Here is a 25,220-nt window from a genome sequence, read left to right as displayed (position 1 = left end):
ATCACGTTAACCTTAGTAAACACTAGGAGTATTATACACTTAAATGTCTAACTTATGACTTGAGAAAGACTAAGTTCATTTGAATACATCTGAGATCTAATTAAGAACAATAAAAACTAAAGAAATTGCTTCTTAGTCAACTAAGTGTAACCACCAAAAGAACTTTCAGAAAGATGCAATTTCAATTTCTCTCTTCACATGTTCACATGCACTTTCTTAGTACATTTTTCTACAGCACCAATTCTTAGGCTTTTGTTCTCTTAAAAAAAAAACCCAAAGAGCATTTTGTTTATGTGGGTTATATATATTAATATTTACCATATAAAAACAATGAAAACTAAGCAACTAAGATTTATTAATTCATTTATAATAAACTAACATTTTAATGAAAAATCTTTTTCATTAAAAAAAAACTTTTTAATGTCTAGCATAATAGATTTTTGCATTTGCTCTGCATTGAATCTGTTGTCAGTACACTGTTCAACTTGAAATATTTAAAGGCCTGCCTTCATTCAGATAGTTAGAAAAGAGAAATGTAATTTAATAGTCTTCTTTTTTTTTTTTTTTTAATTTTTTTTTCAACGTTTATTTATTTTTGGGACAGAGAGAGACAGAGCATGAACGGGGGAGGGGCAGAGAGAGAGGGAGACACAGAATCGGAAACAGGCTCCAGGCTCTGAGCCATCAGCCCAGAGCCCGACGCGGGGCTCGAACTCCCGGACCGCGAGATCGTGACCTGGCTGAAGTCGGACGCTTAACCGACTGCGTCACCCAGGCGCCCCTTAATAGTCTTCTCAAATAACTGTAGTGTTATTTTGATACTAATATCAAAACTTCAATAATGGTAGTTTCTTGAAATTTATTTGTAATATGAAATCTTAACACTTTTATAGTGTGTGATGTAAATACCCATCTTCAGCTCGGAAGGGATCTTGGGAACACTGTCCCTGAGTTACACAGTCTCCCAAAAGTTAACATGTTCACTTTATTATTAAAACATCACATCTGCTAACTTTATCACCCATCTCACCTTCTCAGAAAAGTCAAGTACTGGGTAGCTGTGAGGCTCATGGTGGCAGAACCAAGGTTTCTAAAATTCTAATTTTCTCTTGAAAGCTCAAATCTTATTGGCAAAAAACTACTACCAGTTCTTTTCTTTGAGGTGACAGGCTTACTTTGTTTGCCAAACACTCAAGTGTACAAAACCATTCATCTGTCAGTCGTTGTTTCAAGTAACAAGGTGGTCCATGAAACAAGCCTGTAGTGCAGTTCACAACTCAAACAACGGCACAAATGCTTTTCCTTGAGACAACCATGGTACTTTGGAATTCAATGTAAGTGTTTTACGTGTGCTTCCAATTACTTCTGCAGAATATTAAAAAGATGTGACTTCCATTTTTACCACTTTATCAAGGACATTTAAAACAAATTTTTTTTAATGTTTATTATTTTTGAGAGACAGAGAGAGACAGAGTGCAAGCAGGGGAGGGGCAGAGAGAAAGGGAGACACAGGATCCGAAGCAGGCTCCAGGCTCTGAGCTGTCAGCACAGAGCCCAATACAGGGCTCGAACTCACAGACCATGAGATCATGACCTGAGCTGAAGTCAGCTGCTTAACTGACTGAGCCACCCAGGTGCCCCTATCAAGGGCATTCTTAAGTGAAACTGGTTTTTTCTCCTCCCTTAACTGCACGTGCATGGCGGTAAATTACTATTAGTATAATTTGGTGCTAATACCTAGATCTCTGCTAGAAGCCAGCAGCTTTACCCACCACTCTTTTTATACTAGCAACTCAAATGTCAATACAATATAAAAGACAAATTATGTTTGATATTATTTTTAAAATAGCTTTGACCTCGTGACCTTTGAAATGGTTTCAGGAACTCCCAGAGGCCTGTGGATTGAGCTTTGAGAACTACTATCCTAGAGAACATGGTGATGTCATTTAGAACCTAAATCTTGGAGTCAGACTAACAGATAAAGAATCTGACTCTTGGTTCCAACACTTGACCTTGGGCAAGTTATTTATCTCAAGTCCCTTAGTTTCCTCTTCTGTAAAACGGTGATAATAATAGTATCTACTCAACCATTTTTTATGAAACTACTACTTGCAAATATTTTTTCCATGAAATGGCATATTGTTACAATTTAATTAGAAGCAAACTACAGTGACATGAAACATTCTGCAATAAGAAATATATCGATACATTAAAACAAAATCCTATAAAATGTAAAACTTTATGTGAAGGTAAACATCCCATATATTATAAATTTATCAACATATACACAAAACAATGGGTTTCACCAAAACAGGCAAAGAGCCTTCTGTAAAGCTGAAACAATCAAGTCTTACTCCACTTTCAGCTTATCCCTTGATATGGTCAATTTATGTGGATTTTTAATCTTCCATCCACTTAACTCCATGTTGGAGATGTGGTTGGTTTTTCATCCGTCTACTCTCTGACAAATGGGCATTTAGCACTGCATGTGTACTTCCTGGCCAAGTCAACAGAGAATCAAAAAAATTTTACCCAAGAAAACCCCTCCAATCTAAATACAGCATATAAGTGGCACACACACCAGAGCCAAACATGGGCAACGGGAACAATAAATATAACATTTTCAAAATCAAAGTTTTACATAAGCATTATTCATATGCTACAAAAACACTGTTTTAGGTATTTAGATAATATCAAACACAATTACATAATATACAAATACATAATACATAATCCTACAATACAAACATACAACAATAATTACAGTTGACCCTTGAAAAACATGAGATTGAACTGAATGGATCCACTCATACGTGAATTTTTTGATAAATACAGTACTGTAAGCATATTTTCTCTTCCTTATGATTTTCTTAATATTATTTTATCTAGCTTTTTTTTTTTTTAAGTAATCTGTACACCCAACATGAGACTCAGTCTCACAACTCTGAGATCAACAGTCACATGTTCTACCAACTGAGCCAGCCGGGCACCCCTCTAGCTTACTTGATTGTAAGAATATATGATACCTGTGACATGAAAATATATATACTAATAATTTATCTTATTGATAAGGCTTCTGGTCAACAATAGGCTATTAATAGCTACATTTGGAGGGAGTCAAAAGTTGTAAATGGACTTCTGGGGTGCCTGGATGGCTCAGTCGGTTAAGAATCCAACTCTTGATTTCAGCTCAGGTTATGATCTCAAGGTTTGTGAGTTGCAGTCTCAGGTAGGGCTCTGTGCTAACAACGTGGAGCCCGCTGGGGATTCTTTCTCTCTCTCTCTCTGCCCCTCCCCCACTCTCTCTCAAAATAAATAAAGAAGCTCTAAAAAAAAAAAAAAGTTATACATGGACTTGGCTGTGCAGGGGTTGGCACTCCTAGTCTGTGCATTGTCCAAGGATCAACTGTACATAACTACATAAAATAAAAATAATGGCTTTTAATATATTCTGTTTTGACTTTCAATGACACTTGAAAGGTACCTAAAAGAATACATACTTTCTGAAAAACAAAAATAAACATAATCCTCAAGATAAGGGGTATTTATCCATTGGCAGTGGCACAATGGCCTTGAGTCTTCTTCTAGCTTCTCAACAATAGGTGGGAATGAGATATTACAAAGAGCTACTGGGCCTTTCAATTTTTATACAGGGCTCTCTCCTTCAATAACACAGCTTTCTCAGTGGCCCTTCAATTCCAATGATCTTTTACTACTCACAGAGTAATACTGACACTTAACACATGGATAAAACTGAAACCTGGTTGACAGCTTCCTCAATGACCAAGAAATAGGTTTCAGCTCAGATTCCTCAAAAGGGAGGGGGCAAAGAAGACTTTGGGTTTGACAATAGGTTCAAGGTCTTGACCAGATGTGACAGCAGTTACGTTTCTCTGTAGAGTTTCTGGATGAGCCAAGAAAACATGTGTTTTGGAGTAGACTTTTTTTTTTTTTTAATTTGCATCCAAATTAGTTAGCATATAGTGAAACAATGATTTCAGGAGTAGATTCCTTAATGCCCTTTACCCATTTAGCCCATTCTCTCTCCCACAACCCCTCCAGCAACCCTCAGTGTGTTCTCCATACTTATAAGTCTCTTCTGTTTTGTCCCCCTCCCTGTTTTTATATTATTTTTGTTTCCCTGCCCTTACGTTCATCTGTTTTTGTCTCTTAAAGTCCTCATATGAGTGAAGTCATATGATTTTTATCTTTCTCTGACTAATTTCACTTAGCATAATACCCTCCAGTTCCATCCACGTAGTTGCAAATGGCAAGATTTCATTCTTTTTGATTGCCGAGTAATACTCCATTGTATATATATACCACATTTTCTTTATCCATTCATCCATGATGGACATCTGAGCTCTTTCCATACATGGGCTATTGTTGATAGTGCTGCTATAAACATGTGGGTGCATGTGTCCCTTCGAAACAGCACACCTGTATCCCTTGGATAAATACCTAGTAGTGCAATTGCTGGGTCTTAGGGTAGTTGTATTTTTTAGTTTTTTGAGGAACCTCCATACTGTTTTCCAGAGTGGCTGCACCAGCTTGCATTGCCACCAACAATGCAAAAGAGCTCCTCTTTCTCCGCATCCTCGCCAACATCTGTCATTGTCTGAATTGTTAATGTTAGCTATTCTGACAGGTGTAAGGTGGTATCTCATTGTTGTTTTGATTTGTATTTCCCTGATGATGAGTGCTGTGGAGCATTATTTCATGTGTCGGGTGGCCACCTCAATGTCCTCCTTGGAGAAGTGTCTATTCATGTCTTTCGCCCATTTCTTCACTGGATTATTTGTTTTTTGGGTGTTGAGTTTGATAAGTTCTTTATAGATTTTGGACACTAACCCTTTATCTGATATGTCATTTGCAAATATCTTCTCCAATTCCATTGGCTGCCTTTTAGTTTTGCTGATTGTTTCCTTTGCTGTGCAGAAGCTTTTTATTTTGATGAGGTCCTAGTAGTTCATTTTTGCTTTTGTTTCCCTTGCCTCTGGAGACGTGTTGAGTAAGAAGTTGCTACAGGCAAGATCAAAGAGGCTTTTGTCTGCTTTCTCCTTGAGGATTTTGATGGCTTCCTGTCTTACATTGAGGTCTTTCATCCATTTTGAGTTTATTTTTGTGTATGGTGTAAGAAAGTGGTCCAGGTTCATTCTTCTGCATGTCGCTGTCCAATTTTCCCAGCACCACTTGCTGAAGAGACTGTCTTTATTCCATTGGATATTCTTTCCTGCTTTGTCAAAGATTAGTTGGCCATACGTTTGTGGGTCCATTTCTGGGTTCTCTACTCTGTTTCATTGATGGAGTAGACTTTTTGAGGTAAAACCCTGGTCCCTCATGTTTTCTAGGTGACTCAAAAAAAAAAAAAAAACCCAAAATGACAAAAAAAAAAAAAGTAACAACAAATCTTTCTGAACTTCAGACAATGGAAAAAAACCAAAGTGACAATATCTAAAGAGAAAATGAGACACAGAAATAGTATCTGGTAACACTTGGCATATGAGAGGCACTTAAGTAATGTTCATTTCCTTTTCTCCCTCTCCTCTTAATCTTTTCTGCCAAATAATACCCTAAAGTCATAACTTATGACTGGAACAATATCAACCAACCAATCCACATTTATGGAGTATATTCTACGTCAACATCCTAAAAGTATTCCCTTAAAGGAATATTTTAGAATAAAAATTAGGACAACATAATGTGGCTTATGGCTTACTCATAAAATTAAAAATGCTATAGTCTTTATTTCAGACATATTTCAATTTTAGGTAAGTAAATTTAATAGATCAATGATTAAAATTCTTACAACACTTTCTCAAAGCATGAATAGTTTTCATTGGGATCAAAAGTCTGAATAGTATAGAGGATTGCTGACTTTTTTAAAAAAAGTTTTTATGTTTGTTTATTTTTGTGAGAGAGAGAGGAGGACAGAGTACAGCAGGGGAAGGGCAGAGAGAGTGGGAGACAGATTCCGAAGCAGGCTCCAGGCTCCGAGCTGTCAGCAGAGCCTGACACGGGTCTTGAGCTCATAAAGTAGGAGATCATGACCTGAGCCAAAGTTGGATGCTTAATTGAACTGACTGAACCATCCAGGCACCCCGATCACTGACTTTTTTGAAGACTGGAGCCCCAGGCCCTCTTACACAAATTCTACCACAAACTATAACCTTTGTCCTGTGACTCTGCAATTCTTCCACTGAGAGGTGGGTATAATTTCCCACAGCATAATTCTGGGTTCTGACTCATGACTTGTTTGGGCCAATAGGATGGTTAGTAGATCTGAGGCAAGTAGAGGCTCAAATGTGCTTGGTCAGTTGGCTTGCTCTCCTGAATCTCTGCAATCACTAAAAAACCAACATGCCCTGGCTGGCCTATTGGTTCAAAATGAATGAGAAACATGTGGAACAGACATGGGCCTCATGTACAACCTGAAGTCAGGCGCTCATATATCATCCAATCTCCAGCTGAACAACAGTACGTGAGCAAAAAATAAAAATGATTGTTGTTTGAAGCCACTGAGAAATGTGGGCTGACTTGTTTCACCAATGAGTATAATGCACACTGAGTATAATTCACTAAAATACAGTATCTTTTAGTAAGTACATTCACAGTCTAATGCACTCACTTGAATAGTTTTTGAATTAATATACCAATGAGGTTTTTGTTTTAGTTGTCTCTTTATTCCCAATTTACTCTTTTCTTGATGATAATATTTATTTGTATAATGAAACATAAGGCTGCTATATATTACAGAACTAAAAATTATAGGTAAAGCTCTTAGCTTATTGTAACAAAGACCCCAACAACTGGAAAATCATACAATGGAAGAAAATGCAATCTCACTTTTTGGAGGGGGATGGGGAGCCAACATCATTAGTTTACTATTTTCCTCTGTGGAACAGTTCAGATTCCAATAGAAGAATCCTGCAATATTCCCCAATAAACACACTGTAAACAGTAAACACCCTGCTGATTTTGTAGGAAGTAAACAAAATGGTTTAGGTGGTTTCACTGTTCAATCTGCAGTTTCTATGTATTCGTCTCCTTGGTTAAGCATAGCACTTCTACCTTGGTAAGAAATTCTATAAAAGCTACTTAGGAATACCACAAAAAATGGAGGAATAGGAAGCTCCACGAATCCATCCCTCCACCTAAACAACTATTGAACTCCTAAGAACCATCTGAAGTAACTCTTTTGGGGCTCTGATGTCTAGCTTGAAGAGGCTGCTAAACTTCAGTATTTCGCATGGTAGCAGGTGCCATCCCATTTCCCATTCCAAAAGCTGCAAGAAGTCACCTGTGGACAGCCTCTTGCATTTCTGGTGTGGCTCACCGGAACCAGGATACATAATAAAGACTTTGTCATCCAAACACTGGATTGTGCGCTCTGGTTGCTGATTGCTGCTTTTTATCACTTAGCCTTTGTGCTGGCCATCACTGCTGCTTCAACTCTTATGAGCTGAAGCATCTTTCAAGGAAATAGCCAGTGTGTGCATGTTGCTTCGTTTTCTTTCCCCTTTTGGGAGCCAGGTATTTCAGGAAATCCTTATCAGGTCACTGGATGACCACAGAGATGACAGAACATAACTTTAGTGACCACACACAACAAGGAATACACAAAAGTTTGGAAAAGTAACAGTTGGCTTCAGCCCTCAACAAAAAAGATTCAGCAATCTCAAAGGAGTGTGATAAGTAAATTGCCACATTTACCACAATATAATACTTCAACTGTCCAGTTCAGTTTTCAAATTATACATACAGAGCAGCAACAGGAAAGCTCACTTGCCGGGGGTTAAAAATGGACAGAAACCACCCCTGAGAAGCCTGGATGTTCTAATTATTAGTCAAAGATATTAAATCAACAGTCTCAAATGTATAACATAACAAAGAACTAAGGGAAATCTTAAAATGACCTATGAGAAAACCAAGAGCATAACAGACAAATGACAGAAAATGAAAAAAGTCACTAGAGAAGTTTGACAGATTTGAGCAGAAAGAAGAAATACGATCAGCAAATCTGAAAATGAGACAATTTGAAGTACCCAGTGTGAGAATTAGAAAGGAAAAAATGAAGTAATAACATAAACAGAGCCTGAAGGATCTGTAGGGTATCATCAAATATACCAACATATACATTGCAGGAGTCCCAGAAAAGGAGTCCCAAAAAAGGGGAAGAAATAGGAGCAAAAAACTTCCTAAGCCTGAGGAAAGATATAGAACTACACATCCAAGAAGCTCAACAAACTCCAAGCAGGATAAACTCACACAGGTCCACACTCAGTTATATTATACCCAAACTGTCAAAACTGAAAGAAAAAGACAATTTTGAAAACATCAAAAAAAAAAAGACACTTGTCATGTACAATGAATCCATAATAAGATTAAGAGCTGATTTCTCATAAGCCGCGGAGGCGAGAAAGCAGTGGGATGGTGTTATTTGTAAAGTATGGAGGGAAAAGACCGTCAACAAAGAATTCTGTATCTGGTAAAACTATCTTTTAAGAATGAAATCACAATTAAGATATTTCCAGTTAAAAAAAAAAGCTGATGGAGTTCATTACTAGTAGACTGGCCTACAAAAAATGCAAAAGAGAGACTTACAGGCTAAAACAAAAAGACATTAGACAGGAGCTAGAAACCCTAAGAAAAATCAGCAGTAACACAGGTAAAATAACTACACAAGTAAGTATAAATCCAGGATGACCATACTTTTGATATGATTTGTAACTTTTCTCTTTTTCCAATATGATTTAACAGATACATAAAACAATAATTATAAAGCTATGTCAATAGGAATACAATATATAAAAATTTAATCTGTTACAATTATAAAATAAAAGAGGAGAGATGGAAATGTATAGAAGCAAAGTGTGGTATACTCTTGAGATTAAGGTGGTATCATTGATATTAGGTTATTACAAATTTAAGGTACTGTTTGTAATCCTCAAGGTAACCACTAAGAAAATAAGTAAATAAACATATAGGAAAGGAAAGAAGGGAATCAAAATGGCACGTTAGCAAAAAATCAACTAAATACAAAAAGCAGGCAGGGTGGTGAAATTGAGAAACAACAAAAATAGAGAATACAAAACATAGAGAATACAAAAAATAATCAGGTGAGTGATGAGGTAAATCCTTCAGAAATCACATAAAATGTAAATGTTCTGGGGTGTGTGGGTGGCTCAGTTGGTTGAGTGTCCAACTCTTTATTTCAGCTCAGGTCTTTATCTCAGGGTCATGAGTTCAAGCCCCACACTGGGCTCCATGCTGGTCATGAAGTCTACTTAAAAAAAGTAAATGTACTAAATTCTCCTATTAAAAGGAAGAAAAAGATCAGCTAAATAACAGGATCTGTCTATATAATGTCCACACAAGGTTCTGTACATACGAGGACACAAAAAGTTTAAATGGATGAAAAAAGATATTCCATGCAATTCGTAATCCCCTCCCAAACGTGTAAGTGGCTATATTAGCATCAGAAAAAAAATACACTTTAAAACAAAAAAGATTACAAGAGACAAAGGAGGACATTACATAATTACAAGAACTTAAATAAAGCAAGACATATAAATGTAAACATATATGCACTTAACAACAGAGCTCCAAAAGATATGAAGCAAAAATAAACAGAATTAAAAGAAAAAAAACAGACAGCTGAACAATAATAGTCAGAAACTTCAATACCCCACTTTCATCAATAAAACAAAAACAAGTAGATAGAAGCTCAATGAAGAGAAGACTTGACAAGACCATCAACCAATTTGACCTAACAGACATACATGCAATGCTCAATTCAATCACAGCAGAATCACATCCCTTTCAAGTGCACAAAGCACACTCTCCAGGAGAGTCCATTATGTTAGGTCTAAAGCAAAACTTAAACATATTTTAAAAGAATGAAATCTTGCAAAACAACTTTTCCAATCACAATGGAAGGAAATTAAAATCAGTAACAGAAGGAAAACAGGAATATTCTCAATAGGTAGAAATTAAACAACACACTCTTAGACAACGGGTAAAAGGAGTAATCATGAGAGAATGGAAAAACACACTGAGACAAGTAAAGACAAAAACACAACAGGAGTTCCTGGGTGGCTCGGTCAGTTAAGCGTCTGACTTCGGCTCAGGTCATGATCTCCTGGTTCGTGAGTTCGAGCCCTGAGGCCTGCATCAGGCTCAGTGATGACAGCTCAGAGCCTGGAGTCTACTTCACATTCTGTGTGTCCCTCTTTCTCTGGCCCTCCCCACCTCACACTCTGTCTCTTTCCTCTTCAAAAATAAATAAACATAAGAAAAAAAAAAAAAGACAACACAACATATTAAAACTTAACTAGACAGAGCAAAAGCAGTGCTAAGAGGGAAATTTGCAGCTGTGAATGCATACATTAAAAAAGAAATATCTCCAACTAATAACCTGTTAAACTGTTAATAACCTGTTATTCTTAATACCTTAAGGAATGAGAAAAGAGCAAACTAAACACAAGCTAGCTGAAGGAAGAAAATAATGAAAAATAAAGATAAATAATAGTATAAAGAACAACAGAAAAGTCAGTAAGAACAAAAGCTGTTTCTTTGAAAGAGCAACAAATGAAAAGTCTGGCTAGAGAGAAGACTCAAATCACTAAAATGAGAAGTAAAAATGGTGACATTACTGATTTTAGAGAAACAAAAAAGGACTGTAAGAGAATATTATAAAGCACTGTAAGCTAAAAAAAAACCTGGATAACCTAAACAAAATGGACAAATTCTTGGAAACATACCACCAAACCAGATTGAGTCATGAAGACACAGAAAAATGGAATAGATTTATTGTAAGGAGAATGAATCAGTAATTAAAACATTCCAACAAAAAAGTCAAGGACCAGATGTCTTCACTGGTGAATTCTACCTAACATTTAAAATGGAATTAACACCAATCCTTTTCAAACTCTTCCAAAACACTGAAAAGGAGGGAAGATGTCCTAATTCATTCTATGAAATCAGCATTACCTGATACCAAAGATAAATATAAAAATTACGAGAATTACAGACTATCTTATATTGATACAATATTCTTTAACAAAACACTACCAAACTCAATTCAGTAGCATGTTAAAAGGACTACACACCACAGCAATGTGGAAGTTGTTCCTGAATTAAAAGGATGGCTCAACATAGGAAAACCCATCAATGTGATAGACCATATTAGTAGGATAAGGGGAAAAAACCTCACATGATCATCTCAATTGATGCACAAAGAAGCATTTGACAAAATTCAAAACTTTTCTGATTAAAAAAAAAAACACTCAAACTAGGGGAAAAAAGGAGCATGATAAAGGCCAAGTATGAAAATCCCAGGGCTAACATCAGACTCAATAATGAACGACTGAAACCTGCACCCCTAAAATTGGAAACAAGGGGTACCTGGGTGGCTCAGTCAGTTGAACATCTGACTTCAGCTCAGGTCATTATCTCACAGTTGATGAGTTCAAGCCCTGCGTCAGGCTCTGTGCTGACAGCTTAGAGCCTGGAGTCTGGTTCGGATTCTGTGTCTCCCTCTCTCTCTGCCCCTCCCCTGCTCATGCTCTGCCTGTCTCTCTCAAAAAAGAAAAAAAAAATTAAAAAAATTTAAAAAATTTGGAAACAAGACAAGAATGAGTGCTTTCATCATTTCTACTTAATATGGTACTGGAAATCCTAGCCATAGTAATTACGTATGAAGAGAAATTAAAGGCATCAAAATTGGAATGGAAGAAGTGAAGTCATCTTTATCCAAAGATGAAATGATTTTATATGTAAAAAACTTAAGATTATTACCCCCCTCCAAAAAAAGGTCCAACAACTGTTTACGGCAAGAAATGAATCAGAAAAGTTGCAGGATCTAAACCCAGTCAAATGCACTTCTACTTACTACCAATGAACAATATGAAAAGGAAATTTTTTAAAAAGTCCATTTATAACAGCATCAATAATAACAAAATACTTTGGATTAAAAATAACCAAGATGGCTCAGGACTTGCACACTGAAAAATGTAAAACACTGATGGAAGAAACTTTTGAAGACCTAAATAAATGAACTTGAAGATGTAACATTGTTAAGATGACAGGACCACCCAATGCCAAGTACAGCTTTGATGCAATCCTTATGGAAATCCCAACATTATTTGAAGAAATAGAGAAATCCATCCTAAAATTCATGTGAAATTTCAAGGGACTGTGACCAACCAAAACAACCTTGAAGAAGAAAAGCAAAGTTGAAATGTTCCCATTTCCTGATTTCAGAACTTCCTACAAAGCTACAGTAATTAAAACACTGTCATAAAGACAGATATATACACCAATGAAACACAACAGAGAGCCCAGAAATAAACTGTCACATAGATGGACTACTGATTTTTGAAAAGGGTGTGAATACCACTTACTGGGGAAGGCAGTCTTTGCAACAAACAGTGCTGGGAAAACTAGATATTCACATGCAAAAGAATGAGGTTGGCTACTTACCTAACCATCTGTGAAATTAACTCAAAATGGATCACAGATCTAAACCTATACAAAATTCTAACAAGAAAAAAAAAACGGGAGGAAATTTGCACAACCCTTGCATTTGGTAATGGTATCTTAAAGAGGACACCAGATCACAGGCAACGAAAGAAAAAAAGAGATAATAAATCAAACGTTATAACAATTCAAAGCTTTTGTGTATCAAAGGACCCAATCAAAACAGTGAAAAGAAGGGAAGAAAATGTATGCAAATTATTTATCTGATAAGGGATTAATATCCAGACTACTAACATTAGAAATGCAGATCAAAACCACAATAACATACCACTTCACGCTCATTAGAATGTGTGTGATCCATTATTATAAAAAATGAAAATAACAAGTGTTGACGAGGGTATGGAGAAACTTGAACACTTGTGCACTGCTGGTGGGGCTGTAACAAGGTGTAGCTGCTGTGGTTTTTCAAAAAGCTGAACATCCAGCAGTTCCACTCCTGGGTGTTTAGTTCTCACAAGAACTAAAAAGTATGGAGTAACAGATACTTGCACACCAGTGTTCACTGTAGCATTATTCACAGTAGGTAACAAGTGTAAACAACCTAAGTGTCCATCAGCAATGAGTAAACGAAATATGATCTGTGCATTCAATGATTATTGCATCATAAAAAGAAATGAAATTCTAACACATGTTACAACATGAAAGAACTCTGAACACATTATGCTACGTGAAATAAGCCAGACCCAAAAGGGCAAATATTGTATGATCCACTTTTATGAGGTACCTAAAACGGACAAATTCACTCGGACAGAAAGGAGAATGGAGGCTACAAGAGGCTGGGAAGAAAGTGAGTTACCGTTTAACAGGCAGAGAGTTTTTGTTTAGTATGGTGATGAAAATGTTCTAGAAATAGATAGTGCTATCAGTTACACATTGTGAATGCACATACATAATACACATTTTATACATAATACACATTGTGCAATTAATGTCACTGAATGGTGCACCTAAAAAATGATGTATTTTACATTATGTATGTTTTACCACAATTAAAAAAAATGTAATTGGAAAAAAATCCACTCAAGCCCTCTCTCTGCTTTGATTACTCTGTTTTTAAATTGGAGACCTAGTGAAGGCTTATTTGTTTAGTTTTCTATTTCTTTTTGCCTACTATTTCTTTTAGCACTACTATTTGCTATCTAGCATAATACAAGAATTTAACTTAATGAGAAATATAAAAGCCTACAAGACTGGCCCCTAAAGCTACTAGTAACGTTTCAGGGATTAGACCATATGGTGTATGCTGACCCATTAACCATGAAACATATAATTAACACAGATAGGTATGGCTTAGGTTTAGATTAAAAAGCTAAACAAATTCAGGGTGCGAGGAGTTTTACACAGAATTATGAAAAATCAACAAAACACTAAATATGTATGTATATTCTGGATATGAGAAACAGGTAAGAGATTTAATTACAAGCAGTAAAAATTCCAGGACATTTCACTTAAGAATTATAAACCTGAAAGCCTATTAATGAGGGGCGCCTGGGTGGCTCAGTCAGTTAAGCGTCCGACTTCAGCTCAGGTCACGATCTCACGTTCCATGAGTTTGAGCCCTGCGTCGGGCTCCAGGCTGATGGCTCAGAGCCTGGAGCCTGCTTCCCGTTCTGTGTCTCCCTCTCTCTCTGCCCCTCCCCCGTTCATGCTCTGTCTCTCTGTCTCAAAAATAAACAAACATTAAAAAAAAATTTTTTTTTTTTTTGCTTTTTTTTTTTTTTTTTTTTCAACGTTTATTTATTTTTGGGACAGAGAGAGATAGAGCATGAACGGGGGAGGGGCAGAGAGAGAGGGAGACACAGAATCGGAAACAGGCTCCAGGCTCTGAGCCATCAGCCCAGAGCCCGACGCGGGGCTCGAACTCGCAGACCGCGAGATCGTGACCTGGCTGAAGTCGGCCGCTTAACCGACTGCGCCACCCAGGCGCCCCAAAAAAATTTTTTTTAAGAAAGCCTATTAATGAAAAATAGATACAATCTGCTTCATTTAAAATGTATAACAAAATGAAAACACAACTCAAATCTCTTTCATCACCCTTACCAGCAATCCTCATGGACTTTTCTAACACTGTAACAATTATCAAAGCCTAGAGCCTTAGAAATGCAAACTAGACATGATACAAAGTTACATTAGTCTCTATCTTCTGTGCTTAATTGTAGCATTCAAGAAATCTCAGTGTGTGACAATGTACAAAGTAGATGCCTTTCTGTAAGTCTATTCCCATGGCAGAGTAAGCCATTCTCTCCTCTGTAGCCCTACAATACTTTTCAAACATCTCTTATGCTGTTATTTAAACTATAATTTATAGCATTAATGATACTGTACTAGGATATGATAATGTCTCCAGTAGATTATCTCTTGAAAACAAGAAAAATCTATCTTTTTCCATCACCAGTTCCTTCAGTAAATATTTATTGAGAAATATGCGAAATCTGGGCACTTTGGGCATTTAGGGTGCACAAAGACAAAACAAAAACGGTAGCATTCCACAAGGAACTCAGTCCCCGGAGAATGCTGGTTAGTAGATACCATGAGAGAGGTAAGTCTAAAGTAATGCTTGAGCAAACAGGAGGTTGTCATTACCCTGGACGGGGATGGTGACACCGGGCGTGGTATTCTTCCAAGTCAGTGCAGAGCTGAACTACAGTCATGTTTCTTTACCTCTGTATCCCCAGAGCCCGGCCCACTGTTTCACCTCTAGTGAGTGTCTGACAAGCTATTTAAAAAAAATTTTTTTTTAGTGTTTATTCATTTCTGAAAGAGAGAGAGAGAGAGAGAGAGAGCACAAGCAGGGGTGGGGCGGAGAGAGAGAGGGACACAGAATCTGAAGCAGGCTCCAGGCTCCGAGCTGTCAGCACAGAGCCCAACGTGGGGCTCGAAACCACGGACCACGAGATCATGATCTGAGCTGAAGTCAGATGCTCAACCAACTGAGCCACCCAGGTGCCCCTGACAAGCTATTTTTAATGAATGAATGAGTAGTTCTGAAGCTGTGGCAAATCTTCCTGAGGTGGTAACATGGAAATGTCCAGGGACAGAAGGTGAGAAATTAATCATTTAACCATTAGTACAATCAAAGTCATGAAACCGTAGTTTCTGCCCCTGCCTTCAGGTGCCTCCTGCATACTCTTCATCTCCTTGTCACACAGGTTTCTTTCCAGCAGCAACCGGACAAAAGCTTAAAGCCCTGATCTTTGGAGGTCAGAATCACAGTCTGGTTTCCATGATCCTGATAGCTATTACTGGCTTTAAAAATGGACTCTCCTGTTAGATTCTAGCTCATTTCAGAAATTTAAGGTTTAAATTAAAAAAAAAAAACTACAGATGTTCAGAACACACAGCTTCAACTACACTTCTAAGTTTCAACCTTCCAGATATTTTACTGCTTTTGTTTATTTATATTGAAACATGTTGCTTCCAGTCACTTAAAACTGAGGACTAATGGCAGGAATCTGAGTGCTACTAATTACTGGAATTCTGTGAGACAGACAACACTGTACTGGATATGTAATAACACTACAACAGAACTATGAAATAACACAGAACATAACCCATGGCAAAGAGCAGTTTAACTCAGATGACTGAAAAGCTATTCTATAAATGATCATCAGTGTATGTAATTATTGGAGCTAAAACACATGTTAAGGGCAGTCTATCCTTATGCTTCTGGCAATTGGCTCGCTGATTCATCACCAGATGGCTTTAGAGTGTGAACTTCCTCCTACCCCACAAGTCCTGCTACTACAGAGTAAGAAATAACTGGGGTAGCATTAAGACTATTGGGGAGCCTGGGTGGCTCAGTCGGCTGAACATCCAACTTCAGCTCAGGTCATGATCTCACAGCTTGTGAGTTCGAGCCCCATGTCAGGCTCTGTGCTGTGACAGCTCAGAGCCTGGAGCCTGTTTCGGATTCTGTGTCTCCTTGTCTCTCTGCCCCTCCTCCACTTGTGCTCTGTCTCTCAAAAATAAATAAATGGAAAAAAAAAAACAAAACCTATTAATCTACACAGCTAAAAATGCTTTCCTCCAATGCATCCAATTCTTATTTCAATAAAATATTATCTACTGATGAATCCAAGTGACAACTTTTCTTCTGGTATCAGGAGGCATCAAAGGGTGACAAAGATCTTCATGGGCCTGGCCCAGTTTTGTTCAAGCTCTGTTTCCTGAATGAATACATAACAGGGAGAAAGAAAATAGGATTTTCATAACAAAATAAGTGAAAACTTAAAGGGAAAGAAAGCAATAAATTTCACTTCCTGAAATTGTCATTTAAACCAGCAGTAAAACTAAGGTATTTACCCAAAGGATACAAAGGTATTGATTTGAAGGGATATATAAATGCACCTTGATGTTTATAGCAGCACTGGCAACAATAGTCAAATTGTGGAAAAGAGCCCAAATGTCCATCGACTGATACCTGGATAAAGATCTGTATGTATACACACAATGGAATATTACTTAGCCATAGAAAAGAATGAAATCTTGACATTTGCAATGATGTGCACAGAGCTGGTGAGTAGTATGTGAAGTGAAAGAAGTCAGAAAAAGATAAATACCATATGATTTCACTCGTAAGTGGAATTTAAGATACAAAACAGATGAACATAGAGGGGGAAAAAAAGAGAGAGGCAAACTAGGAAAAAGACTCTTAACAATAGAGAACTGAGGGATGCTGGAGGGAGGTGAGTAGGGAATGGGTTAGATGGGTGATGGGTATGAGGGAGGACACTTGTGATGAGCACTGAGCATTGTATGTATCACTAAATTCCACACCTGAAACTAACATTACACTGTGTGTTAACTAAATGGAATTACAAAAAAAAAAAAAAAAAATAAGCAGTAAAGTGAACTAAGCCGCTGCATTAACTGCCATACAGGCTTTTAGAAAAAAAAAATTTTTTTAATTAAGATTTTATTTGTTTAAAGCAGTTAAAGGTTCACAGCAAAATTCAGGGAGAAGGTACAGAGATGTCCCAGTAACCCCAGCCCTTACACATGCAAAGCCTCCCCCATCATCGATATCTTTCACCACAGTGATTATTTTTTACAACTGATGAACTTACACTGACACATCATTATCATCCAAAGTCCATAGTTTACATTACAGTTCACTCTTGGTGTTGTTCATTTTATGGAACTAGACAAATGTTTGATGACATAGAGATGGATATATCACTATGGTATCATGGAGTATTTTCATTGCCCTAAAAATCCTATGCTCTGCCTAGTCATCTCTTCCCTGCAACCCCTGAACTTCTTATTGTTGCCATAGTTTCGCCTTTTCCTGAATGTCATATAATTGGAATCATACATAGCATGTAGCCTTTTCAGATTGGCTTCTTTCGCTTACTAATATGCATTCTGGGCTCCTCTATGTCTTTTCATGACTTCATACCTCATTTCTGCTGAACACTATTCCACTGTCTCGATGGACCACAGTTTATGTATATACATCCACTTGCTCAAGGACATCTGGGTTGCTTCGAAGTTTTAGCAATTATAAATCAAGCTTCTATTAATACCATATCTTATGCCATCATACCAGGTACCCAAAAGATAACTGAATAAATTTTAAGCAAATGTATGAACCCAAAATTCATATTTTACATTTTCCCCCTAAATCCCTAGTGGAAAATATCCTTAACATTAAAGTCTCTGCCTTCTGGGATGCATATCAGCTGAAGACTCAGGATCAAATAAGGTATAGGTATGACTGATCATATGTTATAAAATCAAATAGACCTAATTATCTATAATCTTTTACTTATAATAGGTATCATTTATAGACCATGTACCATATACCATTCTAAGAACTTCATTCATATACATACACTCACATAATTTATTTTAATTACAAAAATTATGTAAGTTCTAGAAAATGGACATAAACATTATGTACCAATTATACATGAGGACACCATTTTATAGAGCACTCTAAAATGAATTAATCTGTTTTTTTTTTTCATTCACAAGTATTTAAGTACTAAGCACTAAAGGTAACGGGGTGATGATCAACATAGAAAAAGTTCCTTCTCTCATCAAAGCAAAAATAAAAATAAGACAAACGAGAGCTAAGTAAGTGAGTAAGACCACTTTAGTGACCATGAGAAGACAGGAACATGAAAAGACAAACAAACAGCATGATGTTAACAGTTTTAGGGTGTTGGGTGTTTAGGCTGGATGGTCTAGGCCAACATCTCTGAGAAAGTGACATGTTAAAAAATTCAGCTCTGCTGTATAATTAACTTGACCTGGAACAGATGATGAAAAATATACTCTTGGGAAAAATTTTTTCTTTTAAAGCTCCACCCCCATTTGAAACGTACAGTTAATCCAAAACAATAAATCCACAGCTGTGCTTTTTTTGGGTAATTACCAAGATACTTGCTCTATACTCATGTGAACAAACTTGGTACTGGGAAAATGTCTGTTTTCATGTACTCCTGCTTACTTTGAAATGAGTGCTTCAAATTTTACCTTTATCATCTGCCATATACATTAATTTTTTTAAAAAACAAAGCAAATATTGAGACAAGTATTCAGAAAAACTGTAATTTGCAACTTTCACCTAAAATTAATTAAAGTGTGAAAATTCTTTTCACAAAGAAAAAAAAGGAAGATGACATTCCAATATTAATAGTCATATATTGTATATCGGAGTTTATTACATATTTTCAAAAGAAGACTTAGTTTGGATAAAAAAAAAGCTAGTGATTTAATAAGACATTTCTTCATAACAATCATTTTATAAAGTGCTTAAAGAAAATGCTTGAGAAAACAAGCATACATTTCCATAAATTATCTAGGCATTAAAAGTTCTTGCCAAGTTTTCTCTGCCAGTTTATGAAAAATGCAAAGTCTGACTTACTTTCTTTTGCAGAACTGCACAACTTTGCTGTTTTACACCAACAAATCAGTTAAGACCAATTCAGGGGTGCCTGGGTGGCTCAGACAGTTAAGCATCCAACTCTTGATTTCGGCTCAGGTTCTTGAGTTCCAGCCCTGCATCGAGCTCCACACTGTCAGTGCTTGGGATTCTCTCTCTCTCCCTCTCTCTCTGCCCCTCCCCTGCTTGTGCTCTCTCTCAAAATAAACAAATTAAAAACAAAAAAAGACTCAGATTCAAATATTTACCAGGTACCTTCTTTGTGCCAGTAACCATGCTAAGAGCTCACACTCTCAGGGTTCATTTAACTCCCAGAACATACGTGTGAAAATCCTTTTTCCCTTCAAGAAAGCTGAAGTTCAAGGACTCACCCAAGGTCACAAATCTAGTCAACAGGAGCCACCTGGATCCAAACATGGGCTTTCACATACCAAGGTCTGGGCTTTTCCTCACAACCACAGTCCTCTGGTATATCTTACAATGATGCTAGTGATACCAATTCCCACAAACTCAGATTTTGTGTAAGAATTTGAATATGACTGAAAAGAAATACATATTTTATCTGGTAACATATTCTCTGACACTATCTTTCTGAGCCACAAACACTGAATGTTCATGCAAATTAATCTACCTCTTACCCTCCTGCTTGGCCACCAGTAGGCTCCAAGACTGCCTCCCTCAGACATCTGTAGACAAGAATCAAATGTCAGCTGACTCATCTGGAGGAATGATGCAAATTTAGTAAACACGGTTCAGCATGGATCAGAAACCTAGAATCTGAAAGAATGGTAAACTATCTCCAGGCTCACTGAACAACAATGATCTGAAAATCTTGGTCAGGTCATGTATCACTAGGAGCAGGAAAAGGTGCACAAAGCAGTTTAACAGACTCTACAGGAGGGGGTGACAGTGGGGAGAAGGCAGTATGAACTGAGGGTCTGTAAGATCCTGAAAGCCAAATATTTTTGATTCACCTTTCCTAATTCAACAATTTCTTAGTTGACACCAATTTCTCTTGTTTCTGCCATCTGTCTGTAATGAATTTCACAATATCACTGCCTAATGTGCCCTTTAAAAATAGTTCCTGCTCATAACTACTACCGTAATTCAACCACAGGGTCAGGACAACACATGAAAACCATAATCAATCTTCAAACTACAGAATAAAGAATCTTAGAGTGTGTTAAAAGCAAGGGTATTTTCATATATATCATAAATGTGCTTATTTATTGTGTAACAAAATGTTAATAGCCTATATTTTGCAGTATTTCTTTTCACCTTCATGTAAAACTATAATGCTGATAAGTATCTCTCAAACAGTACTATGCAGTAAAATTGTGCTTATGGAAAGGTTTTAGATCTGCGCCATCCAATTTTTTAACCACTAGCCACATGGTAACTATTGAGCACTTGAAATATGAACAGCAAATGCATCTGTGAAAACTTATTTAATATTAATTAATTTAAATTTAAATATTCACATATTGCTAGTGGCTACCCCAGCTTACTCAGCTCTACACAAGCAGGAATCACATGATTATTTACATTAACAGAATAGCTTTAGTTATATACTTTATACCTACAGAATATAAACTCACAGATTAGGCAGACAAAAAATAACCTATGTTGGAAAGAAAAATTCTGATCTGATTACAACAGCATAAGGAGCTTCACATTTTCATTTATGAAGGTATACAGCATTCATGTAAACAAGCCTATCTCTTGGCCAAAACTTTTCAACCATCATTTCAACTGTTACTCTAAGTCTATTCTTTCATATTATAATTAAATAGACTATAAATGCTTAACGCAATTACGTTATCGTTTACCAGGATATACGTCATTAAGTATGTAATAGTTCACTGGAAATATTTTGTGGTGTGAATATTTCTGAGAAAGCAATTCTTTTAAGGGAGGGAATCCCCACGCACAGTTAGAGTAATGTCCTACTGACATTTATTTCATTTGGAGAAGAGCTGCTCTCCAAGTTTGAGGATAAAAAGCAGCTATAATAGATTAAAAGATATTGGTATTTTTTGTTTGTTTGTTTTTGAGAGAGACAGCTCACAGAGGGGAGGGGGAGGGAAGGGGGAGGGAGAGAGAGAAAGAGAGAGAGAATCCCAAGTAGGCTCCATGCTCAGTACAGAGACTGACACAAGGTTCAATACCACAACCCTAGGATCATGACCTGAGCAGAAATCAAGAGTCAGACACTCAACAGACTGAGCCACCCAGGTGCCCCAAGATATTGGTATTTTTAAGGACAATGATTCTTAGGAAATAATACTCTGAGTCCAAATGAATATCAGGATACATGTAAAAAAAAAAAAAAGTTCACCTTGTCTCTCTTCAATCCTACCTTTCTTTCCTCCTCTATTCAGCCTTTTTTTCCCTTTTCTGCATCTCTGTGTGCCACTGAACACCACAGACATCCTTCCAATCCTTTGACTCTCTTTTTGTGACTAAATGGGCCATAAACAAAACACTGAAGAATACTTTGAAATTTTCACATACACCATATTGCTTTAAAGGTTGGGAGTAACCTTACAAATAAGAGAGTTTAAGTCTTTTATTTTTTACAAATGAACAAATGAGATTATAAGATTAAAGACTTGTTCAATGTCATATAGCTATAATGCCAAAACTACAATGGGGATCTAACTTCTTGTACAAAGTACTCTTTTATTCACACCATGTTGACAAAGTGTGTACGTGTGTGTGAATTTACCCTAAGATCAGGAAACAACCTCAAAAGTCATCTGTGACAGAAAATAACTAAGCCATCTGGTTTTTCTGGAGCAGATAGCTGATGACAGTATTTATTAAATAAAATGATATATATATTTTTTAGTTTACAAAACAAACAGGTTTATACAAATGACTGTCTCAAAAGAAAATAATTTGGTTCCTATCTTCCTGTGACCCCCACTTTTTCTCTGCAGTTTTGCCAATTTTAACAGAAAAATGGTTCCCTATAACTGCAATGGAGAATAAAATCATGTCACACTATTAAAAACCAATCTATGGGGTAAATTAGCAAAAGGAAAAATAAACATTAAATTAATTAATAAAAATCCTATTGAGATTTCTATTGTTAATTTAAATTTATTTCCTTAAGTTTATTTATTTATTTTGATGGTGGGAGGGGCAGAGAGAGAGGGAGAGACAGAATTCCAAGCAGGCTCCTCACTGTTCAGGGCAGAGACAGACATGGGGCTGGATCTCACAAAGGGTGAGATCTTGACCTGAGCCAAAACCAAGAGTCAAATGCTTAACCGAATGAGCCACCCAAGAGTCCCTTACTTTTTTAGAGGGAGAGAGAATGCACATGAGCAGGGGAGAGGGGCAGAGAGAGAGAGAGAGAGAGAGAGATAACCTCAAGCAGGCTCCACACTTAGCTTGGAGCCTGATGAAGGGCTCGATCACAGAACCTTGGGATCACAACCTGAGCTGAAACCAGGGTTGGACTCAACAGAGTCACCCAGGCGCCCCTCTAATGTTAAGTTTTTTATTTGAACCAGTTTACTGTTTCCATTAGATCTTTGAGAATCTTATAAAAAGGTATGATAATCTTGCATTTCATTGATATATATTAATTTCATATTCATTTCTTAGGGGACTTAGACATTTTCACATAATCAAATAAAAATATTCAAAATATAAAAAGAAGTAAATAATTTTTGTTCCTATTAAGTGCCTAGAGACTCTGATTAATAAACATTTTAGTTATTCTTCCCTTCTCTGGGCATTAACCCTTATTCTGTCCTTTTTTTTTTTAATTTAAAAAATTTTTTTAAATTTACTTTTGACACAGAGAGACAGAAAGTGAGCAGGGGAGGGGCAGACAGAGAGGGAGACACAGAATCTGAAGCAGGCTCCCAGGCTCTGAGCTGTCAGCACAGAGCCTGATGTGGGGCTTGAACCCACAGACTGTGAGATCATGACCTAAGTCGAAGTCAGACACTCAACCGACTGAGCCACCCAGGCTCAGTCCTTATTTTTGACATTGACATATGTTTGATAAAAGTTTACTTTTGCTTCCTCATCTATGCTGGATCAACACAGGTGTAGCCAAATACTTACACATTTTTAAGAAATGATTTTGATCATTATATTTGAATTCTGTCAAATAGTAATCTTACTTAAAAAAAATTTTTTTTAATGTTTATTTATTTGTGAGAGAAAGAGAGACAGAGCACAAGAGGGGGAAGGACAGAGAGAAAGGGAGATACAGAATCCAAAGCAGGCTCCAGGCTCTAAACTGTCAGCACAGAGCCCAATGTGGGGCTGGAATTCAAAACCCATGAGATGATGACCTGAAGGGAAGTTGGATGCCCAACTGACTGAATTACCCAGGTGCCCCAGTAATCTTACTTTTTAGAGTCATAAGGTATATGTACACATCAGCGAAAAACTCAAATCAGCGAACCAAAAAGTAATTTTGTAACAGAATTCAGTACCCATATTAGTAAATTCAAATTTCCAAGGCCAATGCAACTTTTGGATTTTGAACATGATACCCTTAGACAGCAACTCATTTTGGAAAGTAGGTTTACTACTTTTAAAAATGCTATTTCCTGTTAAGAAAACGTCTAATCCAGCTCTTACAAGCAGAGTTGCTTGTACACACAGCAAAGTTGGAATATAAAATACAAATGCCCACTAGAATCTAAGGATATCTTAGCCTTTCAGAATGCTATGTCCTAAAATTAATGAACTTTTCAAAAAAGGTGTTAATGTATTACTGTATGCTGCGAGAGTTTATTTGTTTTAAATGTAAGTTTTTGCATCTGAGAATTTGTTTTTACAAGAGAGTTGTTAAAAATGTGTTTTAAAATGAATTATTAGAAAGCACAAAATTTTGTAGCACCTGGGTGGCTCAGTCGGTCAAGTGTCCAACTCTGGATTTTGGCTCAGGTCATGATCTCACGGTTTGTGAGACTGAGCCCTGTGTCAAGCTCCATGCTGAGCGTGGAGCCTGCTTGAGAATCAATCTCTCTCTCTCTCTCTCTCTCTCTCTCTCTCTCTCAAAAATAAATAAAAAAGAAGTGAAATGAAAGAATAGTTTAAAAAGTAATCTCTCAGAACACTATATATATAAAAATCTAAGGAATGTACCCAAAGTGAAATGAGCAAAATTCAAAGCCTTATAAATGTTTTCTACTACGCTAGAAAAAATAAAAATAAACTCATCCAACAAACTAATAGAGATTAAAGATTTAAAAACAAATTAATGAATTAAAAACACAAAAATAAAAATGATAAATCAGAAGCTCATTCTTTCAAAAGTATTAAAATCCCTAACAGATATTCTTCTTCATTCATCATAAACATTTGGCTTTGTAATAAAAAGATGTAACCACAGGGGCTCCTAGGTAGCTCAGTCAGTTAAGCATCCTACTCTTGATTTTGGCTCAGGTCATGACCTCACAATTTGGGAGCTCCACGTCTGGCTCTGTGCTGACAGTAAAGGAGCATGCTTGAGATTCTCTCTCTCTCCCAGTCTCTCCCTGGCTAAGACGCATGCACACACACACATTCTCTCTCTCTCTCCCCCAAAACAAATAAATAAACTTAAAAATGCTTAGGTTATGGCAACGGACATGATTTTTTAAATTTATAAAATAACTACAACTCTGTGCGTCTAAATTTGAAAATCTCAAATAAATAAACTTCTAGGAAAATGAAAATGACATATTGACTAAAATAATAGGTAGGAACTTGAACAGATCTGAAAACACTATCAAAACTAAGATCCCCAAATATACAATGGACTACTACTCAGCCATAA

General features: G+C 36.7%; 1 protein-coding gene across 47 annotated transcripts in view; it reads right to left on the bottom strand.

Annotated features, from left to right (window-relative positions):
• CEP170 (centrosomal protein 170) overlaps nucleotides 1-25,220 on the bottom strand; it is a 126,455-nt gene that overhangs the window by 92,226 nt on the left and 9,009 nt on the right. Inside the window, exons 1-2 of one of the 47 annotated variants that reach the window (XM_043568250.1) lie at nucleotides 7,814-7,824; nucleotides 2,991-2,994 (exon numbers count right to left, since the gene is read on the bottom strand). The exons of the other annotated variants lie outside the window; for them this stretch is intronic. The gene's annotated coding sequence lies outside the window, so the exon portion shown is untranslated. Of the gene's footprint in view, nucleotides 1-2,990; nucleotides 2,995-7,813; nucleotides 7,825-25,220 lie in introns of those variants that run through there. 47 annotated transcript variants of the gene reach the window in all.

This window comes from Prionailurus bengalensis, chromosome E4 (genome assembly GCF_016509475.1).
Source record: "Prionailurus bengalensis isolate Pbe53 chromosome E4, Fcat_Pben_1.1_paternal_pri, whole genome shotgun sequence".
NCBI classification, from domain to species: domain Eukaryota; kingdom Metazoa; phylum Chordata; class Mammalia; order Carnivora; family Felidae; genus Prionailurus; species Prionailurus bengalensis.
This window is presented reverse-complemented; position numbering and strand designations above follow the sequence as displayed.